General features: G+C 34.5%; 1 long non-coding RNA gene across 1 annotated transcript in view; it reads left to right on the top strand.

The window, feature by feature from the left end:
* The window catches only part of LOC112932532 (uncharacterized), a 192,439-nt gene that overhangs the window by 95,439 nt on the left and 77,172 nt on the right, over positions 1-19,828 (top strand). The gene's annotated exons all lie outside the window — the stretch shown is intronic.

Below are 19,828 nucleotides of genomic sequence, written 5' to 3'. Positions count from 1 at the left end.
CCATACTGTTTTTGATTGCTACAGCTTTATAATATAACTTTTAAGTCTGAAATTGTGCTATCTCTGGCTTTTCTTTGCTTTTTCAAGACTGCTTTGGCTATTTGGGGCTTTTGGTGGTTCCACATAAATTTTAGGATAATTTGTTCTAGCTCCATGAAAAATGCTATTGGTATTTTGATAGAGATTGCATTAAACCTGTAGGTTGCTTTGGGTAATATAGACATTTTAACAATATTTGTTCTTCCAATCCATGAGCATGAAATGTTTTTCCATTTCTTTGTGTCATCTTCAATTTCTTTCATCAATGCTTTATCGTTTTCAGAGTAGGCCTTTCACCTCTTTACTTAGGTTTATTCCTAGGTATTTTATTATTTCTGATGCAATTGTAAATGGGATTCTTTTTTTGATTTTTCTTTCTGCTATTTCATTATTAGTGTATACAAATGCAATGGATTTCTGTATGTTGATTTTGTATCCTGTGACCTTACCAAATTCATTTATCAGTTCTCATAGTTTTTTGGTGGAGTCTTTAGGGTTTTCTATATATAGTACCATATCATCTGCCAAGAGTGAAAGTTTTACTTCTTCCTTATCAATTTGGGTACATTTTATTTCTTTTTTGTTTTCTGGTTGCTCTGTTAGATACCTCTGATCTAGTGTGTCATTCAAAGCCACTGTTTCCTTGTTGATTGTCTATTTGGATGATCTATATGTCCATCAATGTAAGTGGGATGTTAAAGTCCCTGACTATTATTGTATTACTATTGATTAGTTCCTTTGTCATTAACTGCTTTATGTATTTGGGTTCTCCTATGTTGAGTGCATAAATATTTACAATTGTTATATCTTCTTGTTGGATTGTTCCCTTTATTATTATATATAGTATTCTTCTTTCTCTCTTGTTATAGTCTTTGTTTTAAGGTCTGTTTGTCCAATATAAGTATCGCTACACAGGGTTTCTTTTGACATCCATATGTATGATAGTTGTTTCTCCATCTCCTACTTTCAATCTGCAGGTGTCATTAGGTCTGAAATAAGCCTTTTGTAGGCAGCATATAAATGAGTCTTTTTTTTTTTTTTATACACTCTGTCACCTTAGGTCTTTTGATTGGAATCTCTAGTTCATTTACATGCAAATTAATTATTGATAGGTATGTATTTATTTCCATTTTGTTACTTTTGTAGTTTTTCTGTGGTTCTTTTGCTCTTTCGTGGTTTGCTGATTTTCTTTAGTGAAATACTTGGATTCCTTATTCTTTGTATATCCATTACTGGTTTTTGATTTGTGGCTACCATTAGGTCTATATATAACATCTTCTGCAAAAGAAGTCTATATTAAGTTTATCACTTCAGTTCAAACTCACTCTCTACTCCATTTTCCCCCATGTTTTAGGCATATGGTGTCATATCTTTACATCCTTTTATTTTGTGAATCCCTTAACTGATTTTTTTACAGAAATACTTATTTTTTATTGCTTTTGTGGTTCCTATTTTTCATAGTCTCACTTATGATCTTTCCTTTCCACTCAGAGTCCCCTGTATTTTTTGTTTTGTTTTGTTTTGTTTTGTTTAGAGAGAGAGAATGAGGGGGAAGGATGGGCAGAAGAGAGAAAGAGAGAATCCTTTTTTTTATTATTCATGAGAGACACAACAGAGAGAGGCAGAGACATAGGCAGAGGGAAAGCAGGCTCCATGCAGGGAGCCTGATGTAGGACTCAATCTCAGGACTCCAGGATCATGCCCTGAGCTGAAGGCAGACATTCAACCACTGAGCCATCCAGGCGTTCCTCAAAGAGCCCCTTTAATATTTCTTGTAGGCCTGGTTTAGTGGTCATGAACTCCTTTTGTTTTTGTCTGAGAAACTGTTTCTCTCTCTTTCTATTCTGAACAATAGCCTTTCTGGATAGAATATTCTTGACTGCAGGTTTTCCCCTTTCATAGCTTTGAATATATCTTGCCACTCCATTTTGGCTTGCAAAGTTTCTGCTGAAAAATCTTCTCATAGTCTTTTGGGGTTACCCTTATATGTAACTGTTTTCTCTTGCTGCTTCAAAAATTTTTTCTTTATCTCCTTTTGCCATTTTAATTATTATGTGTCTTAGTGTGGACCTCCTTGTGTTGATTTGTCTTTGGGGAGGGAGCTCTCTTTGCCTCCTGGATCTAGATGTCTGTTTCCTTCCCCAAATTAGGGGGAAGTTTCAGCTATTATTTCTTCAAACAAATTTTCTTCCCCCTTTTCTCTCTTCTCCTATTGGGGTCACTGAGTGTCCTAATTTTATTTGCATTTTGCATAATTTTTTCTATCACTTACTTAGTTTATTTACTGTTACTCTCTTCTCCATGTCACTAATTCATTCCTCTGCTTCCTCTAGCCAGGTATTTATTCCATATAGTGCATTTAATTTTATTTATTGTGTACTAATCTCTGATTGGTTCTTTTTTGTCTCTTTGCTAAGAGTCTCACTAAGGGTATCCACTCTTAAGTCCAGGTAGTATCTTTATGACCATTATGTTATGTTTTCCAGGTTTTATTTATGCATGAGAAACACAGAAAAAGAGGCACAGACATAGGCAGAGGGAGAAGCAGGCTCCCTGCAGGGAGCCCAATGTGGGACTCTATTCTGGGACTCCAGGATCACACCCTGGGCTGAAGGCACATGCTCAACTGCTGAGCCACCCAGGCATCCCTATGACCATTACTTTAAATTCTCTATCAGGAGTATTAACTATATCCATTATGCTTAGTTCTCTTGTTGTGGTTTTGTCTTGTTCTTTCATTTGTGACATATTCCTTTGTCTCTTCATTTTGCCTAACTCTCTGGTCTGTTTCTGTGCATTAGGAAAGTCAGCCATGTCTCTTGCTTTTGAAAGTAGTGGGTGGAATGTCTTTTAACTAGGTAGTGCTGGTCCTTCTACACGGGGGACACACAGCCACCATAGAGACCTGGCCAGCCAGGGAACTCCACAAAGTACAGTGTGGGAAGAGGTGCAGTGCCACAAGCTGTTGTCACCAGTCCTCCTTGACAGAGGATGTGCAGCCACCATGGAGACTGGGCTGACCAGGGTGGTTCTACAAAGTATGTGTGGTCGGGGGGTACAGTTTTAACAAGGTGTGTTTGTCCTCTGCATGAGGTCAGGAGATGTAGTATTGCATTCTCCCTGCATAAGTATAAACCCCAGGCACCTTTCAAACTGCTGCTTCCAATCTGTATCTCCATGGGCTGTTTGCTGGGCACTCTCTCTCTCTCTCTCTCTTTAAAAGATTTTATTTATTCATGAGAAACACACAGACAGAGAGAAAGAGAGAGAGAGGCAGAGGGAGAGGCAGGCTCCATGCAGGAAGCCTGATTTGGGACTTGATCCTGGGACTCCAAGATCATGCCCTGAGCCAAAGGCAGATGCTTAACCGCTGAGCCACCCAGGTGTCCCTGCTGTACTATCTCTTTAAGGATGGGGTCTGTTTCCTATTTCTCTCCAGCTCTCTCAGAGCTGACCCTATTGATTTTTAAAGTTCTAGGCTTTAAGTCCTGGTGGTTGTAAGCACTCATAAAATTTGGCTCCTCCATTTTCAACCCAAATACTATGGGGATTTCTCATCCCTCAGTGTGCTAGTCTATTTCTTAACCCTCTCCATGCCTGTAGCTCCCTCTCTCTGGTGGTCAGACTTTCAAGGTTTAAGTTCTCACTGAGTCCTCACCCTTCCTATACTTTGATATGGCCTCTTCTCTACATTTAGTTATGGAGTTTGTTCAGATAGTCTTGGGGTCATTTTCTGGGTTATTTGCACTGACATGAGTGTCATCTAGTCATATCTGGGAGGAAGTGAGTTTGGGGTCTTCCTACTCCGCCATCTATTATTCCTTCCCCTCCTTAAATTACATTCATTTAATTTGCATTTACTGAATTACTAATAATTTTGAGGTTTTTTCATGTCTTAATTGGGCATTTGTTTTTATTGTTCTGTGAAATACTTTACCCATTTTCTATCAGGTAATTTGCTTGTTTCTATGATTGGTAGTTGTTCTTTGTATGTTAAAGACATTAATCTTGCATTTGTTACATAGGTTGCAAATAGTTGCTCCCAGTCTGTCACTTATTTTTATTATTGTTTATGATAGCTTCATAGTGGGAAAGTCAGGGATTGGGGTTGTTTGCTCTGGAATCAGACAGTGTATTGTAGAGGCTGAGAAGCTAATAATTAGTTCAAACATTCTTCTATAACTTACTAGCCATATAACCTTGGGAATATAGCTACTTAAGTTTTTAAAGACTTAGTTTATCATCTTAAAGTGGGATTACAGTAGTACTCAGATCACTGAATTATTATGAGCATTAAGATGAGGTAATGTATGGAAAGTACATAACATACTATCTGGCACATTGGAAGTGCTCAATTAATGGCAACTATTATGACTTTTAAGATTACTGTGTCATATTAAGGGTACATTTTGGGCAGCTTGGGTGGCTCAGTGGTTTAGTGCTGCCTTCAGCCCAGGGCATGATCCTGGAGATCCGGGATCAAGTCCCACATTGGGCTCCCTGCATGGAGTCTGCTTCTCCCTCTGCCTGTGTCTCTGCCTCTCTCTCTCTCTCTCTCTCTCTCTCTCTGTGTCCCTCATTAATAAATAAAATATTTTTAAAAATCAGAGTACATTTCAGTGTAGTCACATCTGTTATTTGTATATTAGATATCAATATTTTTGGTTGCAAGAAACAGAAAACCAAACCAAAAAATGGCCTCAAAATAACCAAGATGTGTACTTTCAAATAAGAAGAAGTCCATATGCAGGGCAGTGCCAGAGTTGGCTAATTCAGTGGCTCAACAATATCAGCAAAAGCTTGCATTCTTTTTCCCCTTCCCTATCCTCAGCATGATGTACTGGTCTGTAGGTAAGCTTCCCTTAAAGGCATAAGTTAGCTGACACACAGCTATCACATACAGATAAAACATCCAACTGATGAGGAGGTTTCCTTCTCATCAAGAAGTAAGGAAACATTCCTCAGAATTCTTCCCCTCATGTCTAATTGGTCAGAACTTGGTCATATGTACATGTCCAGAACAATTTCTAGTGAGGGGAATGGGATTAAATTATTGACAGAGAAAATTAGAACTTATCTCTGAAACATGTGGAGGAGGAATTCACATGCAATAAAATAAGAAATCAGCTACTGTGTCACTATTAGGATTAGCTGCATTAAATAAAGCTTGTTTTTTTTTTAAAAAAAAAAAAAACATGTTTAGTTATCTTATATAAAGGATAGCCAGAGGCATGCACTCCAGCACTGGTGCAGTGACTCTGTTCATTAGAGATTCAGGTTCTTTCTGGGTTCCTACTCTATTATCCATAATGCTGATTTCTATCCCCAAAGTTTCCCTATGTTCCAGAATGGCTGTCTGAGCTCTAATCCTTATGTCCATGTTATACTCCAGAAGAAAAGGAAAAGGAAAAAATGATGCCATTCCCAAGTGAGTCAGTCCTCTTTCAGAGATTTTTCTAAAAGCTCCACCTAATAACATCAACATCAAATTGTTTACCTCTAGCTTTAAGGGAGGCTGAAAATTAGTCTTTTAACTGGATGCATGACTGCTGAGACTAATGCTGAGACTATACAAAAGGGGAATAGAAAGAATGGATATCGGATAATTATCAATATCTGCCATAGCAAAGAAGATGGGCACAATGGTTTTTGGGTGAACAATGAAAACATTCAACTTTACCTTTTTTATTACTTTTTTTGAGTGTCATTGACACACAATATTATATCAGTTTCAAGTATAAAATTTAGTGATTTGACAAATTTATACATTGTTATATTCACCACAAGTGTGTAGCTACCATCTGTCTCTTACATTACTATTATAATATCATTGACTGTATTCCTTATGCTGTGCCTTTTATTCCCATTACTTATTCTATAACCAGAAACCTGTGTCTATCTTCCTCTCCCCTTTACCCATTTTGCCCCACTCCTCCTCTCCTCTCTGGCAACTATCAGTTTGCTTACTGTATTTATATGTCTGATTCTGCCTTTTGTTAATTAATTTTTTTAGATTCCACTTTTGAGTGGCATCATATAGTATTTGTCTTCCTCTGATACATTTCACTTAGCATAATAACCTCTAGGTCCATCCATGTTGTTTCAAATGGCATGATCTCATTTTTTATGGCTGTGTAATATTTGATTGTGTGTGTGTATGCCACAATTCCTTATGCATTTGTCTACTGATGAACACTTAGGTGATTCCACATCTTGGCTATTATAAATAGTGCCACAATACACATTGGGGTGCATGTATCATTTCCAGTTAGTCATTTTGTTTTCTTTAGGTAAGTACTCAATAGTGGAATTATTAGATCATATGGTAGTTCTATTTTTAATATTTAAAGGGCATGCCATACTTGTTTTCTGGGTTCTCTATTCTGTTCCATTGATCTGTGTCTATTTTTGTGCCATTACCCTACTGTTTTGATTACTACAAATCTTGAAATGTGGGATTATGATACCTCCAGCTTTGTTCCCCTTTCCCAGGACTGCTTTGGTTATTCAGAGTCTTGCACTGAATGGATAGATTGCTTTGGGTAATATTAATATTTTAACAATATTAATTCTCCCAATCCATGAGTTTGGAATATCTTTCCATTTGTTTGTATCATTTTCAATTTCTTTCATCACTGTTTTACAGTTTTCATACTATAGGTCTTTCATTTCCTTGGTTAAGTTCATTCCTAAGTATCTTATTCTTTTGGGGGCAATTATAAACAGTGTTTTTAAATTTTCTCTTTCTGCCACTTCATTATTAGTGTATAGAAACACTATCAATTTCTGGGTATTAATTTTTGTATCCTACCACATTACTAAATTTTATTACTTCTAACAGTTTTTTAGTTGAGTCCTTAGGATTTTCAGTGTACAGTATCATGTCATCTGTGAATAGTGACAGTTCAATTTCTTCTTTACCAATATGGATGCCTCTTATTTCTTTTTCCTGTCTGATTACTACAGCTAGGAATTCCAGTATTATGTTGAATAAAAGTGGTGAGAGTGGACATCTTTGTCCTATTCCTGACCTTAGGAGGAAAACTCTGATTTTTCCCATTGAATATGATGTTATCTGTGGGCTTGTCATATATTGCCTTTATTATGTTGAGAATGTTTCCTCTAACCCCACTTTGTTGAGATCTTTTATCATGAGTGGATGTTGAAACTTGTTAAATGCTTTTTCTCCATCTATTAAGATGATCATATGATTTTTATCCTTTATTTTGTTGATGTGATGTATGACAGTGATTGATTTGAAAATACTGAAACATTCTTGAATCGAGAGAATAAATCCTACCTAATTGTAGTGAGTGATCTTTTTAATGTATTGTATGCAGCTTGCTATTATTGGGTTGAGAATTTTTGCATCTATGTTCATTAGGGATATTGGCCCATAGTTTTCTTTGTGGTATCTTTATCTTATTTTGCTATCAGGTAAATGCTGACATCACAGAGTGTATTTGGAAGCTTTCCTTTTCCTCTTCTATTTTTTGGAATATGTTGAGGAATTAACTCTTCCTTAAATGTCTGGTAGAATTCACCTGTGATTTCATCTAGTCCTGGGCTTTTATTTTTAGTAGCTTTTTGATGACCAGTTTCTTTTCTTTCTTTCTTTTTTTTTTTTTTTAAGATTTTGTTTATTTATTCATGAGAGACACACAGAGAGAAAGAGGCAGAGACACAGGCAGAGGGAGAAGCAGGCTCCATGCAGGAAGCCTGACATGGGACTCGATCCTGGGGCCCCATGATCAAGGCCCTGGGCTGAAGGCAGCGCTAAACCGCTGAGCCACCCGGGCTACCTGACCAGTTCAGTTTCATTACTGGTTATCAATCTGTTCATATTTTCTATTTCACCTGGTTCAGTTTGGAAGATTGTATGTTGGTAGGAACTTATTTCTTCTAGGTTGATCAGTATGTTGGCATATAATTTTTGTAGTATTCTCTTATTTGTATCTCTGTGGTGTTAGTTATTTCTCCTCTCTCATTTCTGATCTTATTTATTTGGGTGCTTTATCTTTTTTTCTTGATGAGTTTAGGTAAGGGTTTGTCAATTTTCTTTATCTTGTCAAAGAACTACCTCTTGGTTTCATTTATTTTTCTCTATAGCTTTTTAATCTCTACATCATTTATTTCTGCCCTGATCTTTAATAATTCCTTTCTTCTACTCACCTTGGACTTTGTTCTTCTTTTTCTAGTTTCTATAGGATTAAGTTTATATTGTTTATTTGAGCTTCTTGTTTCTTGAGGTAGGTCTATATTGCTATATACTTCCCTCTTAGAACTGCTTTTACTGTGTCTTAGAGATTTTGGACTGTTGTACTTTCATTTTCCTTTTCTCCAAGTATTTTTCTGTTTCTTCTTTGGTTGCTTCATTGGCCCATTGGTTGTTTACTACCATGTTGTTTAGTAGCCTCATGTTTATGGGTTTTTTTCCAGTTTTTTTCTTGTGATTTATTTCTAGTTACATATGGTTGTGATTAGAAAAGATGCAAGGAAAAAGAAAAAAGAAAAGAAAAGATGCATTGTATGTATGATTTCAGTCTTCTAAATTTATTGAGGCTTGTTTTATGGCCTAATATGTGATCTATTCTGGAGAATATTCCATATTCACTTGAAAAGAATATGTATTCTGTTGTTTTGGGATGAAATTATTTGCTTATTCCTGTTATATCCGTTTGGCTCAACGTGTCATTCAAAGACAATGTTTCCTTATTGATCTTCTGTCTGGATGATCTACCCATTGATGTAAGGGTGTGGCTAAAGTCCCCTACTATTATTGTATTATTGTCAATTTTTCTCTTTATGTCCATTAATATTTGCTTTATGTATTAGGTGCTCCAGTTTTGGGTTCACAGATATTTACAATTGTTATATCCTCTTGTTAAAGGGTATGTCATGCCCTTTTTGTCTGTTACAGTCTGTTTTAAAGTCTATTTTGTTTGATATAAGTATTGCTACCACAGCTTTTTTTTTTTTTCCACTTTTTGCATGGTGAATTTTTTCCATCCCTTCACTTTCAATCTGTATGTGTCTTTAGGTCTAGGGTGAGTCTCTTGTAGGCAGCATATAGGTGGGTCATGTTTTTTTACCCATATCTTTTGATTAGAACATTTAGGCCATTTACATTTGAAATAATTATTGATAGTTACGTACTTACTTATTGCCATTTTTCAGTTGTTTCCTGGCTGTTTTTGTAGTTCTTTGTTCCTTTCTTCTCTTGCTCTCTTTGTGATTGATGAGTTTCCATAATGTTATGTTAGCTTTCTATTTTTTGTGTATCATTGGTTTGTGGTTTGTGGTTACCATGAGGTTCATATATAATATCCTAAGTAAATAGCAGTCTGTATTAATTTGATTGTTATCTAAGTTCAACACTTTCTAAAAAACAAAACAAAGCCATTGGGATGCCTGAGCTCGGTTCCCACTCTTGGTCTTGGCTCAGGTCTCGATCTCAGGGTTGTGAGTTCAAGACCCCACACTGGGCATGGATCCTACTTAAAAATAAGTAAATAAATAAAAACAAAACCATGAAAGGACAAAAATTTTCCTTTCTCTTCCCTTTTATTCCCTTTTTTACATTTTAGGTCTATGTTGTTATATTTTATATCTTTTTATTCATAATTATCTTATGAATAATTTATGTCCATTTCTTTTCCACTTAAAGAAGTCCCTTTAACATTTATTGTAAGGCTTGTTCAATGATGGTAAACTCCTTTATCTTTTGTCTGGGAAACTCCCTCTCTAAATCTGAATGGTAAACTTGCTGAGTAGATTATTCTTGGATGTAGGTTTTTTTCCTTTCAGCACCTTGAATAAATCATGCCACTTTCTTCTGACCTGCAAACTTTCTGCTGAAATATCAGGTGATAGCCTTATATGTGTTTCCCTGTAGGTAACTTTTTGTTTCTGTTGCTGCTTTTAAGATTCTTTCTTTATCTTTAAACTTTGACATTTTAATTATTATGTGTCATGGTATGGACCTCCTTAGGTTCATCTTGTTGGAACTCTGTGTGCTTTTTGGACTTGGATGTCTATTTCCTTCCCTGGGTTAGAAAAGTTTTCAGTTATTTCTTCAAATAAGTTTCTACATCTTCCTCTCCTTTTTCTTCTGAGACCCCTATTATGCAAATTTTTGTTTGCTTGACATTGTCCAAGAGAGCTCTTAGTCTACCCTCTTTTTTTTTATTCTTTTCTCTCTTTGCTCTTCAGCTTGTGTGCTTTCTGTTACCCCAAATATTAGATCATCAGTGTTTTTCTGCATCCTCTAATTTGTTCATTCCCTCTAGTGTGTGTGTGTGTGTGTGTGTGTGTGTGTGTTTTAAGATTTTATTTATTTATTCATGAGAGACAGAGAGGCAGAGACATAGGCAGAGGGAGAAGCAGGGTCCTCACAGGGAGCTCAATGTGAGACTCAGTCCCAGAACCCCAGGATCACACCCGGAGCCAAAGACAGGTGCTCAACCACTGAGGCACAGGCATCTCCCCTCTAGTGTGTTTTTATTTCAGTTATTGTATTCTTCAACTCTGACTGGTTCTCTTTAATATTTTCTATCTCATTATTAAAGATATCACTGAGTTCTTCCACTCTTTTCTCTAGGCTATTTTATTTTAAATTCTTTTTCAGGAATGTTGCTTATCTCTTTTTCTTTAAATTCTTTTTTTGAAGTTTTTACTTGTTCTTTCTGTTTACTCATTTTGCTTGACTTTCTGTGTTTGTTTCTATGAGTTAGGCAAAACAGCTACATTGCCTAAATTTAAAGGAGTGATCTTATGTTTGGTGACTCCTTTGTAGACTGTGTGGGCTTTAGTGACTTGCTGGCTGGTTGGAGCTGTGGCTGTATATGCTAGTTATTCTTTCAAACTGTAGCTTTTCACAGAAAGAAGATAATAAAAATAAAAGTAAAAGAACTAAAAAGAGCCAAAAATAAAAACAAGACAAAATTTTAAAATAAAAATAATACAGTTTTAATTTTTTTTAAATGTGGCTTATTTTCAGTGCCCCAGCACCACAGGGTCTGGTGTGGGCTTGAGTACCCTGGGCTCACTGAAGTTGCATGTTCATTGTGACTGGACCCTACTTCAATCTGGGGATTTTAAGGTGGTGGAGAGAGTGGGTTCCTGGAGCTCCTTGGCCCTGTTAAGCCCCAGCTTTTTTTTCCGTGGCTGGTGTAGGCTTGCAGGCACTGGGCTTGCTGAGGTCACAGCTTACTGTGATGGTCAGGCCCTCGCTTATATTGTCCAGACTCTGCTCAGGTCTGGGTTTTTAAGTACAGTGGGAACATAAACCATGTTGTTCTCTAGTCTCTCTGACCTGGAGCGCATTCTCACAGAGTTCAAGCATTATCTTTTTATATGCTAATTACTCCTTTAAACTACAGATTTTTTTCTGTGCCCGAGGACAAAGGAATTTGTTCCCAGTTCTTCAGTACTCTCTCCCCAGTGCCTTTCCCAGCATTAGAGGCAAAGGCTTTCTTTGTTACCAGGTCTCCATCTCTCTTACTGCCTTTTTATCTTTGGTTGTTCAGATGCTGTTCAGTCAGCCCTCAGTTCTTTAGGAGGAATCATTCTATTAGGAGGTATAATTTGGTGTGTCCCAGTTGGGAGGTGAGTTCAAGGTTTTCTTAAGTCACCACCTTAGACCAGAACTCCTTTAGCTTTACTTTTTTGTTGTTGTTGTTATTTGTTTAGTCTTTCCTGGTCTATGCATTAAACATCTTATCCTCTTTCTAGTGTGCCTCCCTTTATTGTAGAGACTAAGCTAAAAATTCCATTTCTTAAACTCCTCTGCAACTTGAATCCAAGGAGTGTTTTAGGTTCTGCCAACTAGATGTCCTTACAGAAGATTTGGAAACTGGGCTTTCTATTCAGTGCATTTATGAGTATCAATGAACAAGCACAGGCATCCATCTGCTTACAGATTAATTAGAGCCAGTTTTCTTCACTATAGGTCACGGATGAGATGGTGAATTCCTAGAGTTGAATTCCATTTTCCTGAGTGTGAAAGATGTAGCTTCCTTAGAAGGCCAATTCTTGGTCTTATTCTAGGAGAAATGCCTTAGGCCCTACCTATCCAGCCTTTTATAAATTTTGGAAGCAACTAATTCTCTACATTAAATACTTCTCTGCTTAAAGTAACTACCATGGTCTCAATTTTCTACAATGAAATCCTGTGCTATACAATTAAAAGGTAGTAAAAAGTTTTAAAAGTTTTCATATATTTTTGAAACTGTAAGTTTTTGGTTTTGATATATATTTCTTTAGTTATCTAGAATCAATTTTGATTATTGTATGAGGGAGCAATCTAACTGTAGAAATTTAATCAATTGTCCCAACATCAACCTTTACGGTGTAACCTTTCTCCAGTACTTTTTAAGTGATGTATTAATCATATACTAACTTCTCTTATGAAGAAGATCTGATAAATTGAAGAAGTATTACTGTATTAGAATAAAATTATAGTACTATACAGTAAATGTGGTGTTATTGTATTTGAACGAAAAGCCTTTCAAAAAGGGAAAACTTTTTTTTGGACTGAGTTGCTTTCAATCACTCTGTGTAGTTATCCTGGTATCAAAATATAGTTGACCAAAATAAATAAGATAATGAGGGAGAAGACATGATGTCATACACAGAGAGACTAAGCCAAAAGTAGACACTAGGGAAAATGTCCATTCTTAGGTGCCCTAATTAGAAGCATCCTTCTTAGTTAATTATAATAAGACCACTGGGAAAAAAAATCTTTAAAACACTAATGAAAGACAAATTTCCATGTAGTTGAGTTACTTTGGCCTTGGGGAAGGGACTGAACACATTTGGGTTGGAGTAGTAAGCAAAGAAATAATTTACAAGTATATGGACTTGGGTGGTTTTTAAAAGGCTGGTATACTATATTTACCTTCTATTTTCCCTCTGATGTGAATTAGGATTTTCAAATTCATATGTTGCCACATCTGTTCTCTCTACTCATATTTCTTCAAAAAAGATGGCAGAACTCATTCTCCTCGTAGCCTGTGTGCACTGGCCAGGGATTGTAGCAATTAAATCCTGCTAGAATTACTCTTTTCTTTTGTTACTGACAAGGGAGAATCAAGTTCAATCCAAGGATATTGGAAAGGCTAGGAAGAGCTTCTTATTACAATGTCTCTTGGTTTGTTGTATTCTTTTATTAACTTATCTATTTTAGTATCAACATCAAAATGTTAAATTGCATTAATGCTTAAATGACATTATAAAATGTGTTAATAACTGATAGGCAAAAGCTTCTTCATTGTTCTTATTAAAAATTTTTTCTTGGTTGCTTCAATGTACATTTTCTCTGCTAAGTAAACTAGAATCATCCTTTCAAGTTTCATAAAATACCATTTGGGATTTTGATTGACACTTATTTGTATTTACAAATTAAATTTCTGGAAAATTGCCATCTTTACAATTTCATGTCTTTCCTTTCAAATGATGGAATGTCTCTATTTAGCATTTTCTTTAAGTTTTTCAGGAAAGTTGCATTTCTCTACTGCTAAGTATTTTGTTTTTGAGTGTCAGTTTTTGCACTAAACTTTCCATGTGTTTACTGTTAATCTATAATAAAGTTGCTGAGTTTTTTTAAAAAATTAAGTAGGCTCCATGCCCAACATTGCACCTGAACTCTTGACCCTGAGATCAAGAGTTGTATGTTCCACTGATCAAACCAGTCAGGGACCCCAAAGATGTTGGGTTTTATATGTTGACTTTGTATTTGTATTCTTCACTAAACTATTCTAATAGTTCTAATTTTTATGTTGTTTTCTTGGGTTGTTGTGTTTTTTTTTTTTTTTTTTTTAGTTATGCAATCATTCTATTTTCAAATAATGACAGTTTTATGTCTTATTTTCCAATAAGTGTGCCCACTTTTCATGTCTCATTGTATTACCTAGTACCTCCAGAATCATGTTGAAAGGTATAAGTCTTCTCTTATTCTTACCTTAAAAAGAATCCATCTAAATCTTTACCATTGAATATATTTGCAATAGATTTCTGTTAACTATACTGTATCAAATTTTAAAAATTCTATTTACTACTATTGCTACATTGGTGAGTATTATGCTGATATATTGTATCTTCATTTTTCTTTAATAAGAAATATGTGCTGAATTTTTATCAAAAATCTGATGTCTACTGGAATGATCATACTGCCTTTCTACTTTAATTTCTTAATTAAATGGTGTTTATTACAATTTCATAAGGAAAACTCAGCCTTACACTTCTGGAACAAACTCTACCTTTTTACAATTGATCATTTTCCATAGTGGCTTGGTTTGGATTTATGGATGGTAGGGTTCTCTTAAATCTCTCTTAAAACATAGCCTCAGGGCCCTGTGGAATGATAACAAAAGTTTTAACATTTGTGTCATCAGAGTTCTAGGAGAGGGGAAAGAGGGCCAAGTTAAAAAAAAAATACTTAAAGAAATAATAATGACTGAAAACTTCCCAGGTTTGGCAAGGGATGTAAACCTATAGATTCAAGAAGATGAATGAATTCCAAACACAATAAAGCTCAAAACATTTATACCAAGATATATCACAGTTAAATTTCTGAAACAAAGGCTTGGAAGCAGCCAGAAAGACACATTACCTAAAGTGAGGTAACACTTAGAATGACCATTTCTCATAAGAAATCATGAAAGTCAGAAGTAAGTAGACAATACTTTTCAAGTGTTGAAATAACTGCCAATCCAGAATCCTATACCCAGTGAAAACACCTTCAAGAATAAAGAAAAAAATCAAGACATTCTCAAAGGAACAAAAACTAAAAGACTATCCTAACGGAGTGGTTAAACAAAGTTCTCTACACAGAAAGGAAATAATAAAAGCAAACCTGAAAGATGAGAAAGAAAAGAACACAATATGTAAAAATATAGATAAATGCAATAGGTTTTCCTTTTGCTCTTGAGCTTTCTAAATCATGTGTGAGGCTTGAAGCAAAAACTTTAACACTGATTGATATAGTTCCAAATGTAGATAGAGGAAATATTTTTAGACAATAATTTAATAACAGAGAAGGATAATGGGATGTAAAGTGGGGTCACATTATTATATTTCACTGTAACTGGTGAAATGACCACCGGTAGACTATGAGGTAATAGATAGATACAGATATATAATTTAATAACCAGAAAAAAACAGTAAATAAAGCTTATGCAGCTACAGATATATTCAAGAATATTATCAATAAAGTGGAATTATTTTTTTAAATGTTGGACTAGTCCATAGAAGGCAGGGAAAAGAAAACAGGAAAAACAAAAATAGAACAAATGTGAAACAAAAAATAAATAAATAAAATAGCAGACTTAAGCCCTACTTATCAATAATTACATTAAATGTAAATGGTTTAAATACATCAACTAAAACAGATTGTCAGAGTTGGTTTAAAAACATAATCCAGCAATATACTAACTTCAAATATCATAATGTAGGCATGTTGAGAGTAAAAGGACGTAAAAAGATTTATTATGAAAACAATAATTCAAGGAACACAAGAGTAGATAAATTAATATGAGATAAAATAAACTTCAGGGCCAATAAAATTGCCAGAGATAGAAAGGGACATAATGTAATTATATTAAAAAAAAATCATTCACCAAGAAAACAGCAATCCCAAATCTGTATATACCAGAGCCAAAGTAGTGAAGCAAAACTTGACATAAATGAAAGGAGAAATAGATAAATCCAAATCATATCTGGAGACTTCAAAAACCCTCTCTCAGCAACTGACAGAACATCTACACATAAAATAAGCAAGAACAAAAAAAGAACTCAATAACATCATCAACCAACAAGGACCTAATTGACATTTATGGAACACTCCACCCAACAAGAGCAGAATACAAATTCTTTCCAAGTTGGTATAGAATATAAACCAAGATAAACCATATCCTGGGCTGTAATACAAATCTCAAAAGATTTAAAATTGGAACCATATAGAGGCACCAGTGTGGTTCAGTGGTTGAGAATGTGCCTTTGGCTCAAGTCATGATCCTAGGGTCCTGGGATCAAGTCCTGCATCAGGTTTCCTGCAAAGAGCCTGCTTCTCCTTCTGCCTATGTATCTGCCTCTGTCTGTGTCTCTTCTGAATAAATAAATAAAATCTTTTTTTAAAAAATTTATAAAATAAAATTGGAACCATACAGAGGGTGCTTTCTACCACATGGAATTAAATTTGAAGTAAAAAAACAGAAAGATAATAGTAAAATCTCCAAATATCTGGAAACTACATTACATATCCCTAAATAATCCGTGGATCAGAGAAGACATCTCAAGAGAAATATAAAACTACACTGAAATAAATGAAAATGAAATAAGACACATCAATAGTTGTGATACACAGAGCAATGCTGAAAGGTAAACTTATAGCACTAAATGCAAACATTAGAAAATAGGACAAGTCTCAAATTAATAATCTAAGTTCCCACCTGAAGAAGAAAAAAAGCAAATTAAGCCAAAATGAGAAGGAAAGAAAAATATATATAACAGCAGAAATCAATAAAACAGAAAAGCAATAGAAAAATCAATGAAATAAAAGCATAGTTCTTTGAAAAGATTAATAAAATTAATAAACCCTAGCAAGATTACCAAAGTGAAAAAATAGAGATAACAGAAATTACTAACATCATCAATGAAACAGAAGATATCACTACAGACTCTGCAAACATCAAAGGTTAATAAGGAATATTATAAACAACTTCTACCCATAAATTTGACAACTTAGATCAAATAGACCAATTCCTCAAAAAATAAAAACTACCACTGTATAGATATACAGACATATATATTTAATATATAAGTATATATTTAAATAAATAAATTTAATATATATTTAATATATATATAACAGATAATTCACATACCACTCAACTCACCCAGTGTACAATTCAGTGGCTTTTAGTATATTCAGAGTTCTATATTCACTGGCAAAATCAATTTTTGTACATTTTATCTCCAACACCTCCCTCCACCCAGTCACCTTAGTCATCACCTCACAATCTCCCAATCCCACCTAGCCCTAGAAAACTACTAACCTACTTGCTGTATCTATAGAGTTGTCTGTTCTAGACATTACATATAAATGGAATCACACAAATGTGTAGTCCTTTGTGACTGACTTCGATCACTCAGCGTAATGTTTTTGGGGTTCATTAGTATTTCATTTCTTTCTATTGCTGAATAATACTTCATCCATACATGAGTTATCAACATTTGGGTTGTTTGCCCTTTTTGGATATTATTAATAATTCTGCAATTAACATTCACACACAAGTTTTGGGTAGACATGCTTTTCATTTCTTTTTTTTTTTTTAATTGATTTATGATAGAGAGAGAGAGGCAGAGACATAGGAAGAGGGAGAAGCCGGCTCCATGCAGGGAGCCTGACGTGGGATTCGATCCCGGGTCTCCAGGATCGCGCCCTGGGCCAAAGGCAGGCGCCAAACTGCTGCACCACCCAGGGATCCCCCTTCATTTCCTTTAGATATATACTTGGGAGTAAAACTGCCAGATCATATGGCAGTTCTGTATTTAACTGAGGAATTGCCAGACCATTTTCCAAAGCAACTGTACCATATCACATTCTCATCAGTAGTGAATGAAGGTTCCAATTTCTCTAAAACTTATCTTTTTTTATTTTTAATAGCCATCCTAGTGAGTGTGAAGTAGAATTAGCCATTCTATGATGGCTAATTATGCTGAGCATTTTTCTTTTTTTTCTTTTTTCTTTCTTTTTTTTTCTGCTGAGCATTTTTCATGGATTTACTTATATATCTTATTTGGAGAACTGTCTACTTAGTTTCTTTGCCAAATTTTTTATTTGGTTATTTGCTTTTTAACTTCTGGATATTAGAATCTTATCAGATGTATGATTTGCAAGTATTTTTTCTGATTTTGTGGGTTATTTTTTCATTTGCTTAATAGTGTCTTTTGAAACAAGTTTTTAATTTTCATGAAGTCCAATTAATCTATTTTTTATTTGGTTGCTTGTGCTTTTGGTGTCATATCTAAGAAAGCATTGCCTAATCCAAGGTCACAGATATTTACACCTATGGTTTTATAGTTTTATAGTTTTAGCTCTTCCATTTAGGAGCTTTATAGTTTTAGCTCTTCCATTTAGGAGTTTGATCTATTTCTGGTTAATTTTCATATGTGGTGTGAAGTAGTGGTCCCACTTATTTTTTTGCATGTGGCTATCCAGTTGTCCAGGCAACATTCACTGAAAGACTCTTTCCTTATTGAATTGTCTCAGCACTCTTGTTGAAAATCAATTGACTGTAGATTCATGGTTTTTTCTTTTCAGATTTTCAATTCTTCCATTTAGTTATACGTTATTTTTATGCCAGTGCCACATTTTCCTAATTATCATGATAGCTTTGCAGTACGTTTTGAAATCAGAAAGTAGGAGTCCTCCAACTTTGTTCTTTTTCAATATTTTTGGCTAGTATGAGTCCCTTGAATTTCCAAGTGGATTTTAGGATCAGCTTGTGTCTTTCTGCAAAGAAATTAGCTGGGACTTTAATAGAGATTGTATTGAATCTGTATATCAACTTGGGGAGCTTAGCATATTAACAATATTAAGTCTTCTGATCCATACATTGATATATTTAGGTCATCTTTAATTTCTTATAATAACATATTGTCGTCTTCAGAGTTCAAGCTTTGCACTTCTTTAAATTTATTCTTAAGTATTTCATTCTTTTTCATGCTATTGCAAATGGAATCATTTATTTTTGGTTTGCTCATTGCTAATGTACAGAAATAGAATTGATTTATGTATATCGATCTTGTATTCTGTAACCTTAGTTATTAGTTATAGTAGTTTTATTGAGGACACTTTAGGTTTTCTATATACAAGATCATGTCATCTGCAAATAGAGATAGTTTTGCTTCTGCCTTTACAATCTAGATACTGTTTATTTCTTTTACTTTATTTAAACTAAAACCTCCAGTAAAATATAGAAAATAAGTAGTTAGAGTAGACATCCTTGTCTCATTCCTGTTGAAAAGATTCAAGCTTTCATCAAGTATGACGTTAGCTCTGGAGTTTTCATAGATACTCTTTATCTCATTAAGGAAGTATCCTTCTATTCCTAATTTGTTAGGTGTTTGGGTTTTGTTTTGGTTTTTAATCATTAAGTGGTAGTGAATCTTTTCAGTTGTTTATTCTGCATCTACTGTGATGATCATGTGCTTTTTGTTTTCATTCTATTTATATAGTGTATTAGCTTAAGATTTCCAGATGGTAAACCAATTTTCCATTCCTGGGATAAATCCTACTTGGTTGTGCTGTACAATTCTTTTTACATTCTCTGGATTAACTAGCTAACATTTTGTTAAGGATTTTTACATCTATATTCAAAAGATATTTTGATGTGTAGTTTTCCTATAATGTCTTTGGTTTGATTTTTGTATTAGAGTTATACTGGCTTCATAGATTGAGTTGGAATGTGTTTTTAGTTTTTGGAAAAGTTAAGGAAAATTTGATGTGAATTCTTCAAATGTTTGGTATAATTCCTCCATGAAGCTATTTAGTTCTAGGCTTTTCTTTGGAATTCTATGGATTGCTAACCCAATCTCTAGTCATAGGTCTACAAAGATTTTTTATTTCTTGAGTCAGTTTTAATAGTCTGTGTCTTTCTAGGAATGTGTACATTTCATCTAAATTATCTAATTTTTGTCAGACACATTCTTTTTTTTTCTATAAGGTCAGTAGTAATATTCCCTTTTTTTATTTTTGATTTTGGTTACTTGAGACTTATTTTTGAAA

This window comes from Vulpes vulpes, chromosome 11 (assembly GCF_048418805.1).
Source record: "Vulpes vulpes isolate BD-2025 chromosome 11, VulVul3, whole genome shotgun sequence".
NCBI classification, from domain to species: domain Eukaryota; kingdom Metazoa; phylum Chordata; class Mammalia; order Carnivora; family Canidae; genus Vulpes; species Vulpes vulpes.
Note: the sequence above shows the minus strand (reverse complement) of the source record. Positions and strands in the feature narration are given on the sequence as shown.